At 40.9% G+C, this 24,964-nt stretch overlaps 3 non-coding genes across 3 annotated transcripts; all 3 read right to left on the reverse strand.

Moving 5' to 3' along the window:
• Positions 1-2,670: 2,670 nt before the first annotated feature.
• Trnas-uga (transfer RNA serine (anticodon UGA)) lies at positions 2,671-2,745 on the reverse strand. Its single transcript has one exon. It is a non-coding gene; the product is annotated as a tRNA-Ser (tRNA).
• Positions 2,746-2,971: 226 nt separating this feature from the next.
• Positions 2,972-3,046, reverse strand: Trnas-uga (transfer RNA serine (anticodon UGA)). The gene has a single exon. It is a non-coding gene; the product is annotated as a tRNA-Ser (tRNA).
• A 226-nt stretch (positions 3,047-3,272) lies between these two features.
• On the reverse strand, positions 3,273-3,347 carry Trnas-uga (transfer RNA serine (anticodon UGA)). The gene has a single exon. It is a non-coding gene; the product is annotated as a tRNA-Ser (tRNA).
• Between the last annotated feature and the right edge of the window lie 21,617 nt (positions 3,348-24,964).

Raw genomic sequence — 24,964 nt, forward strand, 5'->3', positions numbered from 1 at the left:
GCAGGTAAGTTTGGGGCCAGACTGTTCCCACCATACTGCTTGTGGGATTTCTCTAGCGAACTGTTTCCTGTTCCTATAGAGTGAAACGATGTTATATTCTCGTAAAGAAATGAAAATAAGTGATCAAATCGATGAATGGCTACAGTCTATCCTTGACTAAGTACAGCTACACACACTGATTAACCAGAACCTTTTGACCATCTACCTAATAGCCGGTATGTCTATCTTCGGCACGGATAACAGTGACGATGCGTTTTTGCACGGAATCAACAAAGCCTTGATAGGTCGCTGGAGGGAGTTGGCACCACATCTGTGCACACAAGTCCCCTAATTCTTGTAAATTTTGAGGAGTGAGCTCTGATGCCATGTTCAAGTTCAGTCACATGCCAGTCTGTGTGATGGGCAAAATCAAGTGTCTGTATGATCACCCTGTGTGAACGAGTTCTTAAATGCAAAATTTAGGACTGCTGTCTTCCTTTTGCCTTCTTCTACAGAAAGTAACCAGCTACAATGCTGAGTTGGGCCTTTATCTGGATTATATAGCAGCCATGACAATAATTCAGAGTTAGGTGAAGAAGAAGAAAATGAAAACGAGGTAGAAAATGAAGAGGTGTTGGAAGAGGTCATATTTTGATCTAGCACTTACCAGGCATTGGTCCTGCATAGGTCTCCAAAATTCTTGTTCTGAATGCAGCATCTGGTCATTCCATGTTATGGGTAATATTTTTGGAGAAATTCTTAGAGCAATTAATGATTCTTTCTTCTTTTTGTGAATACATCAGAGGTGGGATATAGGACTGCAGCTGGCTTCAAATTCTTGTGAAAAACCTTGTACCAAACAGCTGTTTTACTTTTTATAAATCCTTTCCTATATGCAACTAGTTTTGGCATCCCATTAATCTTAAGGCTATACATAAACCACCAGATAAATATATCACATAGTTGGTCTGCATTACGCAGGTGCCACCAGGTTTTTTTTACTAGATTCCACGGACTTCTTCAGACTGACGTGGACACCTCAGTCATAAGACAATTAGTTATATTTCTGCAATTATATGCATGGTATCCATTCTTCACCATGCATACAATTGTATCTATACATAGCCTAGCTTGGCATTGGAGAACTTTCTTCAGTTCAGATGCACTCATACACTCAGAGCCATTTGCAGGAATATCTCATGGATACGGCGAGTGAGATGGACTGCTGTAGTGAGGGTACTACTGCAGTAGTAGTGACATACGCAATTTTGGGTCAAATGGGAGACTTGCTGAGGTAATCCACATAGTCGTGATGGGCACTGTGTCTTGGTAGTGAAGTAGTCAGTGCAACTGCCTTGACAGCAGGAGTGACGGGTTCAAATCCCGATCCAGTAAAAATTTTCTTGTGTCACCATTGATATAAGTCAACACAGCAAGAAAGCATTTAATAAAATTATCATAATACTTTTATGTCAGAGACATCCACCTGGAACTGAAGGAAACATTCACAGAATCTAATAAAAAACTGCTGAGACCTGCATAATGCAGACCAACTACGTAGACATGTTTATCTGGTGGTTTGCATACAGCCTTAAGATGGCTGCCATTGGGTCACCAAAACTACATGCATGTAATAATGGATTGATCGTAGAAAAACAGCTGTTTGATACAAGGTTTTCCACAAGAACAAATGAAAAAATTCTGAAAAACCAGACTATTTCTCCAACAGAAAATACCTGATTGGTGATATGTGTCATGCAATTTAAGGCATCTTGAGATTATTATCCAATTCAGCTTTCTTGAAGTAAAAATGTATTTACAATGATGCCTACACAAGTTTATCTAGTTGTCCATCTTTTCTATAACCTTTGCAAGCTTTATAAAAAAAATTGTATGAAAAGTTTACTGTACATGTTTACTTATCCTATAACTACAGCTAATTGATGCATAACATAATGCTATTGTGATGGGTTTACTCATATGTTAATTCACCCAACGGGTTTGGTTCTTAAGGTTTCAAGAAAACATAATTCCATTTATTATGCACATGTCAGAACCATTTCAATGTAAACATTTAAATTATGGTGAGGAGTATGTGATTTTCAACATGCTTCAAATGTTTGATTTTAATTGCTTTAACCAAAGAAAACTAGTTTGAACTTCTCGCACAGCCCACTTTTGTATATTATCCCTTAAATGTCACAAAGTTGCCAGCAGCCATGGCAGACGGCTCTGCTGTGGCTGGTGTTGGCCTCATAGCACTTACCATGTTAAGTAATTACCAGACATTAACTGAATTTTGGGCAAAAACATTCCATTAAAGGAAAATTCCTCAGACAGACATTAGAATTTTGGCTGCACTTTTTAAACAAGACCTCTAGATGCGTATACTTCATGCTCAAGGTCCCGAAAAGCTGTTAACACATCGACTGCAGTATTGTCACTAAAAGCCACACACCTGATGCCATATGCCTGGTGACAAAACATTCATTACCAAGCATGTCATAACCGACATGTTAAGTATAGAAAATTAGACCAAGAAAGTTAGCAAAATAGATTCTCGGGAACTGTTTTAATATAAATAATAATAATAACTGGAACTGAATAAACAATGTTCAGCTTCCAGAATGAGATTTTCACTCTGCAGCGGAGTGTGCGCTGATATGAAACTTCCTGGCAGATTAAAACTGTGTGCCCGACCGAGACTCGAACTCGGGACCTTTGCCTTTCACGGGCAAGTGCTCTACCAACTGAGCTACCGAAGCACGACTCACGCCCGGTACTCACAGCTTTACTTCTGCCAGTACCTCGTCTCCTACCTTCCAAACTTTACAGAAGCTCTCCTGCGAAACTTGCAGAACTAGCACTCCTGAAAGAAAGGATATTGCGGAGACATGGCTTAGCCACAGCCTGGGGGATGTTTCCAGAATGAGATTTTCACTCTGCAGCGGAGTGTGCGCTGATATGAAACTTCCTGGCAGATTAAAACTGTGTGCCCGACCGAGACTCGAACTCGGGACCTTTGCCTTTCACGGGCAAGTGCTCTACCAACTGAGCTACCGAAGCACGACTCACGCCCGGTACTCACAGCTTTACTTCTGCCAGTACCTCGTCTCCTACCTTCCAAACTTTACAGAAGCTCTCCTGCGAAACTTGCAGAACTAGCACTCCTGAAAGAAAGGATATTGCGGAGACATGGCTTAGCCACAGCCTGGGGGATGTTTCCAGAATGAGATTTTCACTCTGCAGCGGAGTGTGCGCTGATATGAAACTTCCTGGCAGATTAAAACTGTGTGCCCGACCGAGACTCGAACTCGGGACCTTTGCCTTTCACGGGCAAGTGCTCTACCAACTGAGCTACCGAAGCACGACTCACGCCCGGTACTCACAGCTTTACTTCTGCCAGTACCTCGTCTCCTACCTTCCAAACTTTACAGAAGCTCTCCTGCGAAACTTGCAGAACTAGCACTCCTGAAAGAAAGGATATTGCGGAGACATGGCTTAGCCACAGCCTGGGGGATGTTTCCAGAATGAGATTTTCACTCTGCAGCGGAGTGTGCGCTGATATGAAACTTCCTGGCAGATTAAAACTGTGTGCCCGACCGAGACTCGAACTCGGGACCTTTGCCTTTCGCGGGCATGTGCTCTACCAACTGAGCTACCGAAGCACGACTCACGCCCGGTACTCACAGCTTTACTTCTGCCAGTACCTCGTCTCCTACCTTCCAAACTTTACAGAAGCTCTCCTGCGAAACTTGCAGCCATGTCTCCGCAATATCCTTTCTTTCAGGAGTGCTAGTTCTGCAAGTTTCGCAGGAGAGCTTCTGTAAAGTTTGGAAGGTAGGAGACGAGGTACTGGCAGAAGTAAAGCCGTGAGTACCGGGCGTGAGTCGTGCTTCGGTAGCTCAGTTGGTAGAGCACTTGCCCGCGAAAGGCAAAGGTCCCGAGTTCGAGTCTCGGTCGGGCACACAGTTTTAATCTGCCAGGAAGTTTCAATGTTCAGCTTGTCCAAGCAAATTTTGCTTTTTGACTTCATTCAGATGTCAACTGGAAAACATTCGTACTGTAGGATTCTGGTGAATACTCATACTTTACCTGTGAAAAATAGCAAAACCATTTTAAATGACTATGTACATAGTCCAATTAATGTTACAGTTTAATAGATATTTCAGTTACATTTTGTTAACTATATGCAATAGGATAAAGGAGTCAAAAGAAACACACAAACAATAACATTTTCTTTATTAAGTACACTCGGGTTTCCACATCACCCTGAGGTACCGAGTATGATGCGTTACTCATTTTTTTACATGACGAGTTTCCCCAGTAGGCCTATAAACCATGATACCCAAACATGCACACGCAACTGTAGGACAGATAAATTTAATTCTTAGAGTATGTGTGATCAAAGCCAACATGTACACTCAACACTTCACTGTCAGGTTGCACCAAAGCGCTAGCAAACATCTGACTTTTCAGCCAGGGTTGGTTTACCAAAGACACTTTTTAGACTGAAGTTCTGTTTGTTAGATGTTCGTTGAACTGGCATCTTCTCATTGCTGGCACAGTGTTGGTTGACCTCCTTTCTTGGAGCGAGAGTTAACAAGTGACAGCAATTTCTTCCCAAAGCTTCAGAATTTGCTCACTATCTCCCAGTATGTCTAAATTGTTCATTTTGCTATGAGAAATCTGTTACACATGAAACTGGATTCCAATCTGGGTTCCATGCGTTGAGCGATACGAAAAAGAAACAGTTTATTCACATTTTATGGACGATAAAAAGGTTTGTTAATTACCCATTGTGGATTACAATGATTGTGACTTAAATGTCTTCTAAGACTAGGCCGTTAATACAAATAATCCTTTCATGTGAACTGAAAGAAACTTTGCAGTACAACATTGCACCAGATTACTGAATGCACAAAGAACGAAATTCTATAGTTTTACCAGAAACGATCCTACTATTGAATAGTAAAAACTTATTATTATGCGGTGTTTCTTACCGTCCATTGACTGGAATACAATCTTTTCATCCACAGTTCGAACCATGTGCTTTTTCCTCCACATGTGCTCTCAAACTAGCCGATGTATTGAAGGAATAGCTGCAGTCGTCTTGTGGGCACTTAATCTTACCTTCTGTATTTGGCTCTACATCATGCAATTTCCTGATGTGCGGGTATAAAGTTTTTCGAAGCTGAAATGCATTATCGCACACAAAACACGTGTTGGAATCTGCCATTATAAACATAGGCCTAGAACACACAACAGTGAAGTACTATAACGAGTTAGCCACATAATGTATCGACAGACGAATGGCCTCGTTTAAAGAACAGCGCGTTTAAGGCTAAACTTACACTGCCCGCGATGCGATGCGATGCGATGCCGAGCCGAGCGGAGCGATGACGCGCTGAAATCGCGTGACAGTGGGCAGGCTTGGTTTAACAGTGGCAAGAGAGCGATGCCCGTTTAGACTAGACTGTAGGCTGGGCCGAGCGATGTGATGCGGTGCAATGCGATGACTCCGCTGTAGTCGCAACCGAGTTTGCGTTTCGCGCGAGTGTTTGGAGCGATTGCTTGTTTGCGCTTACGTCTGGAGTAATTGCTTGCTCGCGATGGACGTCGAAAGATTAATGTGCGTGTGTTGTGGGACCAGAAAAATAAATATTACCACAATAGGGATTTTGTTCGCCAAGCATGGAATGACATAGCTGAAGATTGTGGAACAGACAGTAAGTACAAAAAAGTAAAATAAATAGCTCCAAGACTCCAACAAATAAGTAACACAAACAACTTCGTTTATTTTCTAATTTTAATTGTGTATAGATCCTGTTACAGTATTTTTATAATGAAATGACGTTCACAATAGTTACAGTAATTGATAATTTCGACATGAAATATATTTGCATTAATGACTGTTGACATAGTTTTTGAAGGCCTCTCTGACATTACTCGCTCTTCTTCAAGCACTGCTGTTTGCTCTGTCATTTTGGAAGCATGCTGCTAAAGCACTGTGTTCCTGTTATGTCCTGGTCAATAGACAATTGAATGGAAGTGTCAGGCCCATCTTTATCGATTATTATATTGTGCAAGACGCAGATGCACTGAATAATAGTGTCTGCATGTTCCACAGAAGTTTCAATTTCCTTTCAGAGAAGACGCCACTTGCCGGCCATAATTCCGAAAGTGGGTTCCACCACCGTCCTAGCCTTCGACAGCCTCCTGTTAAATAACCTCTCTTCCTCAGTCTGTGACAGTCCAGGGAAAGGGCGCATTAAGTTTTTCAGAAGTTGAAAGGCTTCATCTCCAACCAACACTAATGGGGCTTTTACTGAAGTACCTGGTAGTTCTTTCAGTGGAGGCCAGTTTTCAGTTTCGTTCAAAATATTATTATACAAGTTACTTGCTCTAAATGTGCCACCATCTGATTGCTTGCCTTAGCCTCCAATGTCAACTGCTATTAATCTGCAGTTAGCATCGGCTACAGCTAGTAAAGCAAGCGAAAAATATTTTTTGTAATTGTAATACATTGTCCCAGAATGAGGGGGACATTTAACCCGAACATGCTTACCATCAATGGCCCCCGCACAATTCGTAAAATTCCAGTTGGCATACATGTGTTTTGCAGCGGTTTGAAGCAGTGGTATAGTAGGAGAAGGCAGGTGTACAGGTCTCAGAATTTCACATATTGTGGCGCACGTTTCATGCACACATTGTGCGACTGTAGTTAGACCCATCCGAAACGACTGTGACAGTGCATGGAAAGACATCCCAACCGACAAGTATCTGAAAAAGAATGAAATGAGCTTAATTGAAGGATGTGTAGGATCTCTGTAGGATTTGCAGTTAATGTGCTAAGGACAAAAAAATGTATTAAGTATATAGTGTACTCAATTATTTACGCATATTTTCACGTCTACATTTTCAGGCGAGGTACTGAAGAATAAATGGAAGAACCTACGTGACACTCTCCGCTCTGAACTCAAAAAAAAAAAAAAAAAAACCTCTCCTGCTGAACGTTCAGGAGACGAAGGTGGCATGCCGCCTTTCCAATCCAATTGGCCGTGGTACGAGCTAATGATCTTCCTGACTGACATAATGACGCCGTGGAAGACGAAGACTAATGTTCATCACAGTAAAAGAACAGCATCGCAACACGACGATGCACACGACAACGTACCATTCTTACCAGCTCTTACAGAGAGAGAGTGTTTCACCTGATGAAACCAACCAAGCCAGCTCTTCAAGACTGTAAGTTCAGAGGGTAGCGTTTCGATGCCTCCTCCCTGACCCAGCCTACACACAAAACAAAACAAGAAATCCAAGAAATCGACAAACTCTGAGTTGCTAAATATAGAGAAGCAAACGTAGAAGCTAATTGAGCAACAAATGTCGAAATCAGAAACGCTATCAGCTATCATTTTGTAGTGAGTTTGCTGACAGCAATGCGAAAACTATCACCAGCAGCTCAGTTGAGAGCCAGGATAAAAATTCAGCAGGTTCTTTTGGAAGAATTGGAACAATGAACCTCTTCCACTGCACATTCGTTGATGTCACCCCATGCACCTGAATATCCAGTTGAAATCGTAATTGCTGGAAATCCGCAGAATGAAACAGTTATTTTTGAAATTCAACCTGATGACATTGTTATTTCAAGCCACCAAGATTCTGAAAACTTTGATACTTAAGTGAGTGAACTGTGATGTATTTTACTTGTCATTGTCATTTACGTCAAAACTTATTAAAAGAAAGTTTGAATCTATCACAATTTGTAAATTTTTCATTAGAAAATGATTGCTGTAAACTTGATATTGTGTACTCACCTGATGGTGATCATAACTTTCTCTTCAGGGGTAATAGCCATTCTGAAATTTGTGTTTTGCTTCTGTAATCTATTTGAAACAGACGACACTATATAATCAAATGTCTCTGTACTCATTCTGAAGTAATTCCAAAATTTATCCTCATCTTTTCTCATGTCTCTGAACAAATGATGAAATTTACGTAAAGCCCTCCTCTCCTTGTTGATTTCATGCACCCATTCACGACTGCGTTGAATTCTCAGAGCACTGTTTTCTAATAAAAAAGAATTTACTGGTTCGAGGAAACACGACATCGTGCCGAGACTGCTCAACTGCTGGCCAGATCGCGCGCGCGCGCGCGCTGTATCGTGTGCAATGTGAACGCTCCATCGCATTGCATTGCTTTGGCCATTATGCCTCGCAGCGCGTCGCGTCGCGTCGCATCGCATCGCAGGCAGTGTAAACGTACACTAAGAAACTAGCAACGATCTGGATTGGCTGGTGTGAGAGACGACGTCATGGCACGACGTGGCCAATCAGCAAAGCCAATTCTTTGGCGTCCCCTAGACGTAAGTGCCCTGTAGCCGTACCATCAGCGCGCGCACCCGCTGGCGAGCCGCACGAGGCGGGTTGCATCATGCAGCGTCGCAGGCGCTAAGCGGCCAACGCGGCACTACGTTTTCAATTTTTTTCAAATTGTTGCATCCTTGAGCCACCGTTCACCAGACGTACGTCTAGCGATTGGTGGCTGACGCTACAGATCAGACAATTTTGAGGATGTAAAAACTAGTAAGCTAACATACTTTGCTTGTATACTTCCACTCTCTGATGCCATACGGAATAATATTCTGGGGCAACTCAACACTTAGGCAAAAGGTATTCACTGCTCAAAAGAAAGTGGTTAAAATAAAGTGTGGGGTTCATAGTCGCACATCTCGTAAGCATATGTTTAAAAGGTTAGGAATTCTTACAACTGCTTCACAGTACATTTACTCAGTAATGAAATTTTTTCTCAACAACATGGACCAGTTTAAAATCAACAGCGACATTCATCATTACAATATCAGAAAAGAGAAAGACCTACACTATCCTTTACTTAACCTATCTTTGGCACAGAAAGGGGTAAAATATGCTACTATAAAACTTTTTGATAAATTACCAGATGAAATAAAATGTCTGACAGACCGCAGTAATAGTTTCAAAAACAAATTGAAATCATACCTCCTTGAGAACTCCTTCTATACCACAGATGAATTATTGAATATGAGTGAACAAATCTGGAGATATAATATATGCATTTTGTGCCTTTTAAGGAAATGGGTTAGATAATAGAAATATTTAGGTGTAACACTATAGTGTGAAAAACACCTTGTTTCCTGTGCGCATTTCTTGTGCATTTGGCACATTCCACATCATAACGGTTTTCCATGCTATTGATAAATGGAGCACGTAACTAACTAACTAACTTACTTACTGATGAGGCCTCTTTGAGCTGGCGAGTAACATAGAATCGCTGCTGATCCTTCCATATCTGCCGATCTTGAGCTTCCTGTTGCCAATTCAATCTAGCTTTCTTTCTGAGGTCACTGTCCTGTCTGTCTGGTGGACTTCCCCTTGGTATGTTTTGATAAACTCGGCTCCGGGTCACTGTCCTGTCTGTCTGGTGGACTTCCCCTTGGTATGTTTTGATAAACTGGGCTCCAATGTAGTACCCGTTTTGATCACCTACCATCTTTCTTCGAGCGACATGGCCAACCCAGTGCCATTTCGAGGTATTCATTCTTTCCATTAGGTCACTGACTTTTGTTGCCTGTCTGATGTCAGTTGCTTTTTTTCTATCTTTCTTTGTGTTGCCCAACATTCATCTTTCAATTCCTGTTCCGGCTACTTTTAGTTTTCTAATAATTAAGTCATTTAACGCCCTCATTTCACAGCCATAAGATATTACTGGCAGTAATACACTGGGCAAAAGCAGTTTTCTTCAGCTTCGCTGACTTCTTAGATTTCAAAACGAAAGCGTACCTTCCATAAGCTTGTCAGTCTAACTTAATTCGTTGAAATATTTCTGGTTTTAGCTCTCCTTTCATATTTAGCAGTTGTTGCAGGCACACATATTTCGTGATCCTTCACTGTTGCAAGGTTCCAACAGAAACATTTCGCACCAGAGTCATACATTCATCATGATTTTGATTTTATCATCGTTCATCTTTAAGCTAGCTTCAGGGCAGACTGACACATGTTCACTAATCAGTATTTGAAGTTCTTCTATACTCTTTGCAGATAGAACAATATCATCAACGAACCTCAAGTTATTTAATCTCTTTCCCAGAATTTGAATTCTATTTGTCGAATCCAATTTAGACATTGCTTTACCGTGGACTGTTGAAAATATTTTTGGAGATACAGAGTCAGCTTGTTTTACATCAATTTAAATGTGAAATTCATTGGCTTCTTCAACTACATTCACCAACGCTTCAGAGGTTTTGCACATATTCTATGAGACTTTAATATAGACCTGTTCTGTTCATTGTTCTGTTAGAGTCTTAAACACATCTGGATGACTGATCGAATCCAATATCTGTTTTGATGTCTATGAAGGCCAGGCAAAGAGGTAGATGGCACTCATTTCTTCTACTAGTTGTTTGATATAGATGAGGATGTAATCAATTGCACTAAACCCTGTACAGAACCCAGCTTGCTCAGTGGGTTGGGCTAGGTCAAGAGTAGTGCTCAATCTGGTAGCTATTTTGCTATGTTCCAATCTGTTGGTAATTTTGCACTGTACAAACAACTTGAAAATATGCTCAAAGGAACCTATGTAGAAAACTCAGGTGACAGTCACTCGTCGATGTGACATAGCACTTTACTGATTTTCACAGAGTAATGGAGTGGACAGTCAAATGTGACTGCCTTGATTCGGATCATCTCCCTCTGGAAACTGACAGATTCCCCTATAAATCGAGTCACTATTATATTATACCCGAACAGCAGCTAGCATATCAAGGAAGCTAGCTGGCTCACATACACTGCTACATACCAGGAAAAGTTTCACTTCTTTAACAGTTTGTTAGGTCTGTAGACTACCTATCAACATCTCATTTCAGTTGTTGAAGAAGCTGCAACAACTTCCATTCCAAACAAAAAGATAGTCATTATTTTGAAGCAACAGCTCCCTTTCTGGTGGACACCAGAGTGCTCTAGAACTATAGCAAAGCGAAAATTTGCAGTCAGTAACTTGCAAAAAAACTGACGGTAGAAAACTTCATTGCATATCAGGGAACATCTTCGAGTGTTTGAAGACTGTAAAAATAACAGCTGGAATACATTTTGTGAATTCTTAAATAATAATATCAGTCTTGCTGGCATATGGATAAAATTAAAGTTTTTGAGAAAATGACGTCTGGTTTGAAGATTTGTGAACTTAATATCGCCAGCGTCGGCAGCCAAGCAGCTGTTTCGTCCTCCAGAGCAACAGGAATCACAGTCATTCCCTCATGGTACCATTTATGTATCAGAAATGATGAAGAACATTGAAAAGGTGCAAATTCCTCACCTGACAAGGACGACATCCACTATCAGATGATAGAAAATCTCACTGATGTAGTACTTACAAAGCTGTTACAGATATTTAACCAAATCTGGATGAACAACACACTAATAGAAGATTGGACAAGTCAAACCTATACTGAAACCACATAAAGATTAGGAGCAGGCCACGTCATAGCGACCTGTTTCTCTTCTTCCTGTATTGGCGAAACTTTAGAGTGCCTGGTTACAAGTAAATGGGCGTCTCATACCAAAATTCTGCTTACTTTATACCACATACAGATGTGCTCCCATGCATAGGTTGACTCTTATTAATGTTTAATCCTCCCCCCACCCCTCGTCTCCCTCCCCTCGAAATGACCTAGATGACGCTGATACAAGTGATTTAAGACTTATGGAACAGCAAATGTATGGAAGTATCCCAATAGTGGATAACAAAGGTTGACCATGTGATGTCACCAGAAGATGTACCTCGCCACATATACAATGGCTGGGCTTGTAGATTGTACCCTCGCCAGTAGGGGGAGCACTACACATTGGTCCGCTAAGCTACTCTATTTTCATTCTTGCAGTATCCAAGAAGCACTCGCAGTAGTTGAAATACTAGAGTACAATGAATTGGTCTACATTTAACGAGCCTGCAGCCATACATCTCCATTATGGACTTATGGTACTCCTAAGTCCAATGCACTTGCAGCAAAACATACTTACACCAAATATTTCCCACAGCTGTTTTACCTTCTCACATATTGTTTGTTACTGTGAATCATGAAATGCAGCCCAGCAGTAGATTATTGCAGGCCCAAGTTTTTAGGGGTAATTAAGTTACAGGAAGAGAGGTTATTACAGACAATTTATTGGAAGAGAGCTCCTTTCCTAATTAGCAATGTAATGTGAAACCAATAGTTTTAGGAAAGGTGTATGACATCGATTCTGGCTATAATATTAGTATTGTAGATCAGTTTTTCTTGAAGAGGAGTGGAGAATCCTGGAGGTGTCCATCATTACCTGTAAGCAGAGCTCAAATCGTAGCCATCACAGAAGGAAAGGGAAAGAAAACTAAGGAGGAAATATTTATGGCGTATAAGATGGGTAAACTAAAATATTTTCATAAGTACTACCAAAGCAGCTGCCACATTAGAAATTTTAAAAAATGCTGGAAAAAGGTATAGTTGAAGGGTCACATAGTGAATACAATAATGACTTCCTAGTCATACAGATATGTAGTGGAGAAGTCTATTTAGTTTCAGATGCCATGACTCTGAATCAAATAATACAAATGGAAAGGGATAAACGTTTATTACAGAAGAAGGCTTGATTAAATGGGGCTGAGTATATAAGATCTCGCTTCATCCAGAATATCCGCCTTATACTGCATTTTTATTAAAAGGAAGATCCTTCCAATTTAAGGTGTTACCCATCGTATTAAATGTGTCAGTATCATTTTTTAAGAGAGCGTTAGATCTTGCTTTGCCAATGGCCTTGCCGCAGTGGCAACACCAGTTCCCATCAGATCACTGAAGTTAAATGCTGTTGGGCAAGGCTAGCACTTGGATGGGTGACTATCCGGTCTGCCAGACTGCCAGATGCTGTTGGCAAGTGGGGTGCACTCAGCCCTTGTGAGTCAAACTGAGGAGCTAGTTGATTGCGAAGTTGTCATAAAGAAATGCCTAAAACGTATGAACTAGTTCTTCTATGCTCACAATGTGAGGGATAGTTATAACTGTTATCTGTTTATACCAGCTGTGTCTGGAAGTAAAGAATACTTCACCTGTAGTTAAATATCGGGTGTATCCCATAATACCTGAGAAATTATGGGATCTGTGTGCTATCGATTTCTATGGTCAATTTCTGAAAGGCAGAGATGGTGTGCAGTACGCATTTGTGGTGCTAGAGTGTTGGTCTAAATACGTTAGACTCTACCCATTAAAACGTGCAAATGCAAAAAGCGTAGCCAGCTGTCTGGAGAAAGTTTACTTCCTTAACATAGGGAAACCTAAGAGTATTTTATCTGACAACGGTAGTCAATTTACGGTAAGTCTTTTAAAATTTTACTTATCAACCACAATATTCATTGTATACTTATATCAAAATATTATTTCAAATTTAAGGCAGCAGAAACACTAACGAAAGAAATAGGACATCTTTGTTGTACTTACAACTCAGAGGGGTATAGTAAACTAACAGATATGCTTCCTAAATTCGAGACGATAGTGAATCAACTACCTCATGTTAGTATGGGAGAGGTACTTATAAAAGTCATAGGCAAAGAAGTAGAAGGTGAAACATTGTTAACTTCATTAAAATGACCGAAGTTAATGAAAAAGTTATTAACTAGGAAAAAGTAGAGGATAATCTGAAAACCAGTGCAGAAGCAAGGCTCATGAGGCATAATGACACAGCTCTAATTCCTAGATTTAAGGTAAGGGATAGAGTTATGGTTTATACACATGTTAGAAGCTCTAAGCTTCAAAAAGAAGTAGGGAAGTTATTTAATTTGTTCCAGGGTCCATGCGAAATCATAAGCATTCCTAATTCAAAAGTCCTACTCTTGTCTGATCCAGTCAGTCAGATTGTAAAACGTCTTTACAATGTATCACAGGTGCAGGAGTTTTGTGAAACTATTGACTGAAGAAAGGCGAGTGAAGCCTTTATTTCTAGTTGGTAGAAACCGTTTACCAAATAGTGTTTAGAACAAAAGAAATTTTTATTTAGAGGTTATACATAAATGTGTAAAATTTTATATAAAGTAATAAGTTCTCATGGTCGGGATTCAAAGTCATATAATATTTCTTAAAATACATCATAGTTGGCAATGAGTGTATAAAATATTTATTATTACGACTGCAATTTCGGCCTTAAGGCAATTTGTTTTGCTTATGGCCAATGACCTACTTAATGATCAAACTTATTTAAAAAATAAGAGATTTTTAGATAATTTCCAGACCATTTTATGTACAAATTATAGATTGCAAAATGGCTTACAGGCGCACTACCTTGACATCTGATGGGAGTTTACCACCCTGATATTTTGTATACACAGGCATGTAAACGAGGTTTTTTTAAAAAAAATAAATAAATAAAAAATAAAAAAATATGGAGATACTTCAAAATTATAATAGAAACTGTGTAATGACATGTCTGCTCCACTTGCAATGTATCTATTCTCTTATTTTATGTATTTTAAGGTCGCCAATTTTATGTGGTTTATCAGAGCAGTTTTTTCTTAAATCATAAGTAACAAATTTTATCAGTAATTCTAGTGTATTTTACTGTAAACAAAAGTTTATGGACTATAACGAGGGAAGAAAAGCATACTCCAATTATTTTTGTATATTTTATAAATGAAATGTAATGTCGACATTTCATTGTATCCGAAAAATGTGAATTATTTTATCAATCTAATTCAACAGTAGTTTATAGAACTGTACAGTTATTTTAGACACTTATCGAAAACATTTTAAACAATTTCGATAGAATAGTATGGATATTTATTTAGTCCTGTTTGCTATAATAGCTGGCCGGAGTGGCCGAGCGGTTATAGGCGCTACAGTCTAGAACCACGCGCTGCAGCTTCGAATCCAGCCTTGGGCATGGAAGTGTGTGATGTCCTTAGGTTAGTTAGGTTTAAGTAGTTCTAACCATGGACCTTGCCGTTGGTGGGGAGGCTTGCGTGCCTCAGCGATACAGATAGCTGTACCGTAGGTACAACCACAATGGAGGGGTATCTGTTGAGAGGCCAGACAAACGTGTGGTTCCTGAAGAGGGGCAGCAGCCTTTTCAGTAGTTGCAAGGGCAACAGTCTGGATGATTGACTGAACTGGCCTTGTAACAATAACCAAAACGGCCTTGCTGTGCTGGTACTGTGAACGGCTGAAAGCAAGGGAAAACTACGGCCGTAATTTTTTCCCGAGGGCATGCAGCTTTACTGTATGATTAAATGATGACGGCGTCCTCTTGGGTAAAATATTCCGGAGGTAAAATAGTCCCCCATTCAGATCTCCGGGCGGGGACTACTCAAGAGGATGTCGTTATCAGGAGAAAGAAAACTGGCGTTCTACGGATCGAAGCGTGGAATGTCAGATCCCTTAATCAGGCAGGTAGGTTAGAAAATTTAAAAAGGGAAATGGATAGGTTAAAGTTAGATATAGTGGGAATTAGTGAAGTTCGGTGGCAGGAGGAACAAGACTTCTGGTCAGGTGACTACAGGGTTATAAACACAAAATCAAATAGGGGTAATGCAGGAGTAGGTTTAATAATGAATAGGAAAACAGGAGTGTGGGTAAGCTACTACAAACAGCATAGTGAACGCATTATTGTGGCCAAGATAGATACGAAGCCCACACCTACTACAGTAGCACAAGTTTATATACAACTAGCTCTGCAGATGACGAAGAAATTGAAGAAATGTATGATGAAATAAAAGAAATTATTCAGATAGTGAAGGGAGACGAAAATTTAATAGTCATGGGTGACTGGAATTCGAGTGTAGGAAAAGGGAGAGAAGGAAACGTAGTAGGTGAATATGGATTGGGGCTAAGAAATGAAAGAGGAAGCCGCCTGGTAGAATTTTGCACAGAGCACAACTTAATCATAGCTAACACTTGGTTTAAGAATCATGATAGAAGGTTGTATACATGGAAGAACCCTGGAGATACTAAAAGGTATCAGATAGATTATATAATGGTAAGACAGAGATTTAGGAACCAGGTTTTAAATTGTAAGACATTTCCAGGGGTAGATGTGGACTCTGACCACAATCTATTGGTTATGACCTGTAGATTAAAACTGAAGAAACTTCAAAAAGGTGGGAATTTAAGGAGATGGGACCTGGATAAATTGAAAGAACCAGAGGTTGTACAGAGTTTCAGGGAGAGCATAAGGGAACAATTGACAGGAATGGGGGAAAGAAATACAGTAGAAGAAGAATGGGTAGCTTTGAGGGATGAAGTAGTGAAGGCAGCAGAGGATCAAGTAGGTAAAAAGACGAGGGCTAGTAGAAATCCTTGGGTAACAGAAGAAATATTGAATTTAATTGATGAAAGGAGAAAATATAAAAATGCAGTAAATGAAGCAGGCAAAAAGGAATACAAACGTCTCAAAAATGAGATCGACAGGAAGTGCAAAATCGCTAAGCAGGGATGGCTAGAGGACAAATGTAAGGATGTAGAAGCTTATCTCACTAGGGGTAAGATAGATACTGCCTACAGGAAAATTAAAGAGACCTTTGGAGATAAGAGAACCACTTGTATGAACATCAAGAGTTCAGATGGAAACCCAGTTCTAAGCAAAGAAGGGAAAGCAGAAAGGTGGAAGGAGTATATAGAGGGTCTATACAAGGGCGATGCACTTGAGGACAATATTATGGAAATGGAAGAGGATGTAGATGAAGATGAAATGGGAGATAGGATACTGCGTGAAGAGTTTCACAGAGCACTGAAAGACCTGAGTCGAAACAAGGCCCCCGGAGTAGACAACATTCCATTGGAACTACTGACGGCCTTGGGAGAGCCAGTTCTGACAAAACTCTACCATCTGGTGAGCAAGATGTATGAAACAGGCGAAATACCCTCAGACTTCAAAAAGAATATAATAATTCCAATCGCAAAGAAAGCAGGTGTTGACAGATGTGAAAATTACCGAACAATCAGTTTAATAAGCCACAGCTGCAAAATACTAACGCGAATTCTTTACAGACGAATGGAAAAACTAGTAGAAGCCGACCTCGGGGAAGATCAGTTTGGATTCCGTAGAAATACTGGAACACGTGAGGCAATACTGACCTTACGACTTATCTTAGAAGAAAGATTAAGGAAAGGCAAACCTACGTTTCTAGCATTTGTAGACTTAGAGAAAGCTTTTGACAGTGTTGACTGGAATACTCTCTTTCAAATTCTAAAGGTGGCAGGGGTAAAATACAGGGAGCGAAAAGCTATTTACAATTTGTACAGAAACCAGATGGCAGTTATAAGAGTCGAGGGACATGAAAGGGAAGCACTGGTTAAGAAGGGAGTAAGACAGGGTTGTAGCCTCTCCCCGATGTTATTCAATCTGTATATTGAGCAAGCAGTAAAGGAAACAAAAGAAAAATTCGGAGTAGGTATTAAAATCCATAGAGAAGAAATAAAAACGTTGAAGTTCGCCGATGACATTGTAATTCTGTCAGACACAGCAAAGGACTTGGAAGAGCAGTTGAACGGAATGGATGGTGCCTTGAAGGGAGGATATAAGATGAACATGAACAAAAGCAAAACGAGGATAATGGAATGTAGTTGAATTAAGTCGGGTGATGCTGAGGGAATTAGATTAGCAAATGAGACACTTAAAGTAGTAAAGAAGTTCTGCTATCTGGGGAGCAAAATAACTTATGATGGTCGAAGTAGAGAGGATATAAAATGTAGACTGGCAATGGCAAGGAAAGCGTTTCTGAAGAAGAGAAATTTGTTAACATCGAGTATAGATTTAAGTGTCAGGAAGTCATTTCTGAAAGTATTTGTATGGAGTGTAGCCATGTATGGAAGTGAAACATGGACGGTAAATAGTTTGGATAAGAAGAGAATAGAAGCTTTCGAAATGTGGTGCTACAGAAGAACGCTGAGTATTAGATGGGTAGATCACATAACTAATGAAGTATTGAATAGGATTGGGGAGAAGAGAAGTTTGTGGCACAACTTGACCAGTAGAAGGGATCGGTTGGTAGGACATGTTCTGAGGCATCAAGGGATCACCAATTTAGTATTGGAGGGCAGCGTGGAGGGTAAAAATCGTAGGGGGAGACCAAGAGATGAATACACTAAGCAGATTCAGAAGGATGTAGGTTGCAGTAGGTACTGGGAGGTGAAGAAGCTTGCACGGGATAGAGTAGCATGGAGAGCTGCATCAAAGCAGTCTCAGGACTGAAGACCATAACAACAACAACAAGTTCTAGGGGACTGATGACCTCAGATGTTAAGCCCCATAGTGCTCAGAGCCATTTGAACCATTTTGCTATAATTGAGCCTGGTTGAAGGATGCATCCTGTATTTGTGCGGAGGCATTGTGATGTTTTGTCAGAATTTTTGGTGCTGCACAGTGAATTGGATTGCTGGCGATCGTTTTACGCCATTTATACGCACACAAAGTATTATATATCAGAGGACGTGTCTTCATCTCATTTACGAGCATTTAAGTCAATGTGAGAGCTTATTAACAGATAACACATGTATTATCCTCCATTATGTTATAAATAAATATTCCCTTCCTATCCTACCATAGCACTATTTAGAAAGCTGTAAGAAAGTCGACAGATGAAAAGACTTTACGATATAAAGCTTATATGTTGTATCCTTAGCGTGCACTACTTTTGCTATGTGCATCAGCAGTATCTTTAGTATTTTCGCACCAACAGACTTAGCTTCACATGTTGTCAGTGCACCTGAGCTTGTATGTGTGATAGATTATTAGAATGATGGTAACATTGACAGTTCAGTACATATTTAACAACATATTAAGATGTAATAAGTGTCGTACTTATCGGATATTGTGGGACTCTCACAGTCAAAAGGCTGCATTTTAAGGACGACACGTACACTCCTGGAAATTGAAATAAGAACACCGTGAATTCATTGTCCCAGGAAGGGGAAACTTTATTGACACATTCCTGGGGTCTGATACATCACATGATCACACTGACAGAACCACAGGCACATAGACACAGGCAACAGAGCATGCACAATGTCGGCACTAGTACAGTGTATATCCACCTTTCGCAGCAATGCAGGCTGCTATTCTCCCATGGAGACGATCGTAGAGATGCTGGATGTAGTCCTGTGGAACGGCTTGCCATGCCATTTCCACCTGGCGCCTCAGTTGGACCAGTGTTCGTGCTGGACCTGCAGACCGCGTGAGACGACGCTTCATCCAGTCCCAAACATGCTCAATGGGGGACAGATCCGGAGATCTTGCTGGCCAGGGTAGTTGACTTACACCTTCTAGAGCACGTTGGGTGGCACGTGATACATGCGGACGTGCATTGTCCTGTTGGAACAGCAAGTTCCCTTGCCGGTCTAGGAATGGTAGAACGATGGGTTCGATGACGGTTTGGATGTACCGTGCACTATTCAGTGTCCCCTCGACGATCACCAGTGGTGTACGGCCAGTGTAGGAGATCGCTCCCCACACCATGATTCCGGGTGTTGGCCCTGTGTGCCTCGGTCGTATGCAGTCCTGATTGTGGCGCTCACCTGCACGGCGCCAAACACGCATACGACCATCATTGGCACCAAGGCAGAAGCGACTCTCATCGCTGAAGACGACACGTCTCCATTCGTCCCTCCATTCACGCCTGTCGCGACACCACTGGAGGCGGGCTGCACGATGTTGGGGCGTGAGCGGAAGACGGCCTAACGGTGTGCGGGACCGTAGCCCAGCTTCATGGAGACGGTTGCGAATGGTCCTCGCCGATACCCCAGGAGCAACAGTGTCCCTAATTTGCTGGGAAGTGGCGGTGCGGTCCCCTACGGCACTGTGTAGGATCCTACGGTCTTGGCGTGCATCCGTGCGTCGCTGCGGTCCGGTCCCAGGTCGACGGGCACGTGCACCTTCCGCCGACCACTGGCGACAACATCGATGTACTGTAGAGACCTCACGCCCCACGTGTTGAGCAATTCGGCGGTACGTCCACCCGGCCTCCCGCATGCCCACTATACGCCCTCGCTCAAAGTCCGTCAACTGCACATACGGTTCACGTCCACGCTGTCGCGGCATGCTACCAGTGTTAAAGACTGCGATGGAGCTCCGTATGCCACGGCAAACTGGCTGACACTGACGGCGGCGGTGCACAAATGCTGCGCAGCTAGCGCCATTCGACGGCCAACACCGCGGTTCCTGGTGTGTCTGCTGTGCCGTGCGTGTGATCATTGCTTGTACAGCCCTCTCGCAGTGTCCGGAGCAAGTATGGTGGGTCTGACACACCGGTGTCAATGTGTTCTTTTTTCCATTTCCAGGAGTGTACTTATGTCAGTTTTATATTCTGACAGAATGCAAGTAATGTACATTTCTCACCAATTTGTATAATTGAGCTACTTTCTTAATGAAATGTTTTCTTAATTATGTATATACACCCTGTGCTTCACTTTTGTATTTTTGTATTTCGGTAACTTTTGCAGTGTTACTTGAAAATGGCCATAAGGCAGAAATTGTAATCGTAAGAATAAATATTTTATACAGTCAATGGCGGCTAAGATGTCTTTTAAAAAATTTAATATGGCTCTTCGTGTGGCTGATGAGAAGGATAAAGGTAAATTAGGAGTGATAAGCTAGATGAGGTCAAAAGAAAAGATATGCCTGAGAGGTAACAGACACAGAAATAGTTATTAATTTGTTTCAAGCAGAGAACTTAATTGAATGAACATACGTGCAGAGTAATAAGGAATGGGAATATTGCAAATGTTGAGATGTGAAGAATACGAGAAACTTAGGACACAGATGATACATATAACTGTATAATGTATCAGTATTATAGGGAAAATAAAGTTAGTTCACCAGGAAAAGACATATGTACAATGTTAGGTTTTGATGAATAGGTGAAATAGGGATTTATCATTTATCACTACTAAGGTAGTTCTTTGTTAATATGACACCAAGTTCGGAAAATATGGAAGTCTGTCTACTCTGACCATTACCATAAGGTACAATTTGGTAGGTGAACCAAGGCAGATTGTTTAAGGAAAATGATTGTGATGATCATACACATGGGGTCTAAGAATGATTAATATGGATATGAGATAAAAATCCCATAAGTGAAGATAGGGGTCACATCTGGTACTAAGTGAGGTAATGACAGGGTTTCATCAGGATCATGGTACAAAGAAAGACTTCCATATCGTTTTCACTCGTAGGTAGCATAGTTAGACGTTTTAAAAGTACCCCAGGCACATTTAATTGGAAATAAATCTTAACTCTGTTCTTGAGGATAGGTTACTGATGAGAGCTTTAACCCATGGCAAATAAGTAAGCCACCAAGTAATAGTTCCAGCCTTCAGGATATGCACAGATATAAGGCTCAATGTGCCTCTGCAAGCCTTACACATTTAAAGAATCGATTTTTTGTTGTTGTGGTCTTCAGTCCAGAGACTGGTTTGATGCAGCTCTCCATGCTACCCTATCCTGTGCAAGCTTCTTCATCTCCCAGTACCTACTGCAACCTACATCCCTCTGAATCTGTTTAGTGTATTCATCTCTTGGTCTCCCTCTACGATTTTTACCCTCCACGCTGCCCTCCAAAACTAAATTGGTGATCCCTTGATGCCTCATAATATGCCCTACCAACCTATTCCTTCTTCTAGTCAAGTTGTGTCACAAATTTCTCTTCTCTCCAATTCTATTCAATACCTCCTCATTAGTTATGTGATCTACCCATCTAATCTTCAGCATTCTTCTGTAGCACCACATTTCAAAAGCTTCTACTCTCTTCTTGTCTAAACTATTTATCGTCCACGTTTCACTTCCAAACATGGCTACACTCCATACAAATACTTTCAGAAACGACTTCCTGACACTTAAATCTATACTCGATGTTAACAAATTTCTCATCTTCAGAAACGCTTTCCTTGCCATTGCCAGTCTACATTTTATATCCTCTCTGCTTCGACCATCATCAGTTATTTTGCTCCCCAAACAGCAAAACTCATTTACTATTTTAAGCGTCTCATTTCCTAATCTAATTCCCGCAGCATCACCTGGTATAAGTCGACTACATTTTATTATCCCCGTTTTGCTTTTGTTCATGCTCATCTTATATCCTCCTTTCCAGACACTGTCCATTCCGTTCAGCTGCTCTTCCAAGTCCTGTGCTGTCTCTGACAGAATTACAATGTCATCGGCGAACCTCAAAGTTTTTATTTCTTCTCCATGGATTTTAATACCTACTCCGAATTTTACTTTTGTTTCCTTTACTGCTTGCTCAATATACAAATTGAATAACATTGGGGATAGGCTACAACCCAGTCTCACTCCCTTCCCAACCACTGCTTCCTTCTCATGCCCCTCGACTCTTATAACTGCCATCTGATTTCTGTACAAATTGTAAATAGCCTTTCGCTCCCTGTACCAGCCACATTCAGAATTTGAAAGAGAGTATTCCAGTCAACTTTGTCAAACGCTTTCTCTAAGTCTACAAATGCCTTTCCTTAATATATTTTCTAAGACACGTCGTAGGGTCAGTACTGCCTCATGCGTTCCAACATTTCTACGGAATCCGAACTGAACTTCCCCGAGGTCGGCTTCTACCAGTTTTTCCATTCGTCTGTAAGGAATTCGTGTTTGTATTTTGCAGCCATGGCGTATTAAACTGATAGTTCAGTAATTTTCGCATCTGTCAACTCTTTCAATTCGTGCTTTCTTTGGGATTGGGATTATTATATTATTCTTGAAGTCTGAGGGTATTTAGGCTGTCTCATACATCTTGCTCACTAGATGGTAGAGTTTTGTTAGGCCTTATTCTCCCAAGGCTGTCGTGGTTCTAATGGAATATTGTGTACTCCGGGGCCTTGTTTCGACTTAGGTCTTTCAGTGCTCTGTCAAACTCTTCGCACAGTATCATATCTCCTATTTCTTCTCCGTCTACATTCTCATCCATTTCTATAATATTGACCTAAAGGACATCGCCGTTGTATAGACCCTCTATATACTCCTTCCACCTTCCTGCTTTCCCTTCCTCGCTTAGAACTGGGCTTCCATCTGAGGGCTTGATATTCACACAAGTGTTTTTTTTTCCAAAGGTCTCTAATTTTCCTATAGGCAGTATCTATCGTACCCCTAGTGATATGCGCCTCTACATCCTTACATTTGTCCTCTAGCCATCCCTGCTTAGCCATTTTGCACTTCCTGTTGATCTCATTTTTAAGACGTTTGTATTCCTTTTTGCTTGCTTCATTTACTGCATTTTTATATTTTCTCCTTTCATCAATTAAATTCAGTGTCCCTTTTGTTACCCAAGGATTTCTATTAGTCCTCGTGTTTTTACCTACTTGATTCTCTGCTACCTTCACTATTTCAGCACTCAGAGCTGCCCATTCTTCTTCTACTGTATTTGTTTCCCCCATTCTTGTCATTCGTTCCCTAATGCTCCCCCTGAAGCTCTCTACAACCTCTGGTTCTTTCAGTTTATCCAGGTCCCATCTCCTTAAATTCCCACCTTTTTGCAGTTTCTTCAATTTTAATCTACAGTTCATAACCACTAGATTGTGGTCAGAGTCCAAATCTGCCCATGGAAATGCCTTACAATTTAAAACCTAGTTCCTAAATCTCTGTCTTACCATTATATAATCTATCTGAGACCTTCCAATATCTGCAGGCTTCTTCCATGTATACAGCCTTCTTTTATGATTCTTGAACCAAGTGTTAGCTATGATTAAGTTATGCTCTGTGCAAAATTCTACCAGGCGGTTTCCTCTTTCATTCCTTATCCCCATTCCATATTCACCTACTACGTTTCCTTCTGTTCCTTTTGCTGCTATCGAGTTCCCGTCACCCATGACTATTAAATTTTCGTCTCCCTTCACTATCTGAATAATTTCTTTTATCTCATCATACATTTGATCAATCTCTTCATCATCTGCGGAGCTAGTGGGTACATAAACTTGTACTACTGTAGTAGGCATGGGCTTCGTATCTATCTTGGCCACAAAAGTGCATTCACTATGCTGTTTGTGGTAGCTTAACCGCATTCCTATTTTCCTATTCATTATTGAACCTACTCCTGCATTACCCCTATTTGATTTTGTATTTATAACCCTGTATTCACCTGACCAGAGGTCTTGTTCCTCCTGCCACCGAACTTCACTAATACCCACTATATCTAACTTTAACCTATCCATTTCCCTTTTTAAATTTCCTAACCTACCTGCGCGATTAAGGGATCTGACATTCCATGCTCCGATCCGTAGAACGCCAGTTTTCTTTCTCCTGATAACTACGTCCTCTTGAATAGTCCCGCCTGGAGATCCGAATGGGGGACTATTTTACCTCCGAAATATTTTACCCAAGAGGACGCATTCATCATTTAACCATTCAGTAAAGCTGCATGCCCTCAGGAAAAATTATGGCTGAAGTTTCCCCTTGCTTTCAGCCATTCGCAGTACCAGCACAACAAGGCCGTTTTGGTTAGTGTTACAAGGTCAGATCAGTCAATCATCCAGACTGTTGCCCTTGAAACTACTGAAAAGACTGCTGCCCCTCTTCAGGAACGATACGTTTGTCTTTCCTCTCAACAGATACCCCTCCGTTGGGGTTGCACCTACGGTACAGCTATCTGTATCGCTGAGACATGCATGCCTCCCCACCAATGGCAAGGTCCATGGTTCATGGGGGGGGGGGGGGGGAATCGTTTTATACCAATTAAAGTAAAAACAACTAACGATGGGAACTAGTTATAACTGCGAAATTTGAAAGATAGTCTAATGAAAACTGAATTGCTTTGAGCATTGTGAACTTTACTCTTCAGCTGAATATCACCTATGATTATTAGAAACATAGGTCAAAGCAACTAGGTGTTCCTAAAATACCATAACAAATGTTAGAATTTGCATACGCATAATGCAAGAAATGGAAAAAGAGATGTTGTTGCATGTATAAAGGTTAATATTAAAAATACTCCTAAA

Source organism: Schistocerca cancellata, chromosome 9 (genome assembly GCF_023864275.1).
Source record: "Schistocerca cancellata isolate TAMUIC-IGC-003103 chromosome 9, iqSchCanc2.1, whole genome shotgun sequence".
Taxonomy (NCBI): domain Eukaryota; kingdom Metazoa; phylum Arthropoda; class Insecta; order Orthoptera; family Acrididae; genus Schistocerca; species Schistocerca cancellata.